This window comes from Clupea harengus, unplaced genomic scaffold, assembly GCF_900700415.2.
Source record: "Clupea harengus unplaced genomic scaffold, Ch_v2.0.2, whole genome shotgun sequence".
Taxonomy (NCBI): domain Eukaryota; kingdom Metazoa; phylum Chordata; class Actinopteri; order Clupeiformes; family Clupeidae; genus Clupea; species Clupea harengus.
This window is the reverse complement of record NW_024879740.1, coordinates 29,671-32,173: the sequence shown is the minus strand read 5'-3', so window position 1 is coordinate 32,173 and position 2,503 is coordinate 29,671. Positions and strand designations below refer to the sequence as shown.

General features: G+C 38.6%; 1 pseudogene; it reads right to left on the bottom strand.

Annotated features, from left to right (window-relative positions):
• Positions 1-317: 317 nt before the first annotated feature.
• LOC122130184 lies at positions 318-2,083 on the bottom strand (annotated as a pseudogene).
• Between the last annotated feature and the right edge of the window lie 420 nt (positions 2,084-2,503).

Sequence of the window (2,503 nt, the reverse complement as noted above, 5' to 3'; positions counted from 1 at the left end):
CAGTGAGGGCAGAGTCTGTATTTTTGAGGTAGCCATGTTTGTCTGTGTCTACCCTTTTTAATGACAATGCTATTGTTCCCTCCCCCGTCCTCTTTCTTTCTTCCCCCATCTCTGACCCTCAACACTCATCTTTGAGGTGTAGATAATCTTCATATGAGGCGCTGTTTAGGCCATATATCTAGAAAGCTTGCACAAACACTACTGCTGCTTGTCGATTATATATTTTACGTCCTCACACCGCACCCCCACATACACATACTTGAAAAAAACACTCACTTTTAACTTTTTTTTATTGAATTCATGTTTCAATCCTACCCTAACTAATGTTTCATATGTGAAGGAATAAACTTTTATCATGTACATCACATGTTGTTTTAAAACTCATCTAATCTAAAATATTTCAGTAAGTGATACTCAATCAGGTATTAGCAGGGCAGCACATCATTTCAATGGATCCTCTGGTGACTCTTGAGATTAGACATTTGGTTAAAGGCCTTTCCACACTGAGAACACTGATGTGGCTTTTCTCCAGTATGGATCTTCTGGTGTGTTTTAAGATCAGACATTCGGCTAAAGTTTTTACCACACTGAGAACACTGATGTGGCTTTTCTCCAGTATGGATCTTCTGGTGTGTTTTAAGATTACCATAAGGCTAAAGGTTTTTCCACACAGAGAACACTGATGTGGCTTTTCTCCAGTATGGCTCTTCTGGTGTGTTTTAAGATTACACATATGGCTGAAGGTTTTTCCACACAGAGAACACTGATGTGGCTTTTCTCCAGTATGGATCTTCTGGTGTTTTTAAGATTACTCATTTGATTAAAAGCCTTTCCACACTGAGAACACTGATGTGGCTTTTCTCCAGTATGGATCTTCTCGTGTTTCTTGAGATGAGATATGTGAAAGGTTTTTCCACACTGAGAACACTGATGTGGCTTTTCTCCAGTATGGATCTTCTGGTGTGTTTTAAGATCAGACATTTGGCTAAAGGTTTCCACACTGAGAACACTGATGTGGCTTTTCTCCAGTATGGATCTTCTGGTGTGTTTTAAGATTACCATAAGGCTAAAGGTTTTCCACATAGAGAACACTGATGTGGCTTTTCTCCAGTATGGATCTTCTGGTGTTTTTAAGATTACACATAAGGTTGAAGGTTTTTCCACACAGAGAACACTGATGTGGCTTTTCTCCAGTATGGATCTTCTGGTGATTTTTAGATTACTCATTTGATTAAAAGCCTTTCCACACTGAGAACACTGATGTGGCTTTGCCCCAATATGGATCCCCTGGTGTCTCTTGAGATTAGACATTTGTCTAAAGGTTTTTCCACACTGAGAACACTGATAGGGCTTTTCTCCAGTATGGATCCTCTGATGGTCCTAAGTTGAGACATGTGGCTAAAGGTCTTTTCACACTGAGAACACTGATAAGGCCTTTCCCCAGTATGGATCCTCTGGGGTTCCTTGAGGCTGGATATATAATTAATGGTCCTCCACATTGAGAACACTGAACTGGCTTTTCTCCAGTATGTTTCATCATATGTACGGTTAGGTGTGATTGATTTGACTGATTGTGACATCTGTCTTTGTTTCTTTTTTCCTCAGTGTTCCCTTTCATATTAGATTGGATCCTTTGAATGTCTCCTGTAAGATTATAAAAAAAAGTTCAGCAACATTTTCTCTCTTCTCTATCTGGGATGATTCTACAATACAATACATACGATACATATTTTTATTTTTGTTTTGTCAGACACTTTCTCTCTTTTGAATGTAACAGACTGCAGATATTATCCCATAAGTAAGGTATTCCCACAGTATCTCTGTTCTCTGAATAGGTCTCACATTCATTGTGAAGCACAAGTTAGCCAAGTTTCTCTAAAATTAAGTAGTGTAACTATACATAACACATAACGATGAAAAGCAACTTACCTGTAGGAGAAGAGGCATAGTGACCATATTCACTTAAATCAAATTCTTCTTCATCTGTAATTTCCATTGGTGAATTCTTTTCTTCTTTCATGGTTGGTGACGTGTACATTTCAGTCTTGATTTCACATTCCATTCCAGGCTTTTCTTCCACTGTCTGAATTGCAGACAAATACTCTTGTAGGAAATCATCAAATTCTTCTTCTTTTATCTCCTTCTTCACTGACATGAGCGGTTGTGATGGTTCGGTAAATCCAGACATTTCTGACTTTAGTTCTGTTTGGAAACAGAAACTCGTCAAACTATCCTTCAATGCAACGATATGGTGAAAATCTGCAAAGAAAGAACTACAATATAGTTGTATGCTGCTGAATTACAAATACTGTATAGTCCAGAGCATCCCAGTCAGCCTTTGTGATTCATTAATCTGTCTGTGGTGTTAATATATGCTTCTTCTGTCTGACCTATTACCCTGATTCAAACCTAGCCAATCAGCTGTAGGAGCTTTGAATTCAAACTAGCATGACAAAGGGTTATGGGCAGGTCTCTGAGCACCGTTTACACATCTGATGGTCCT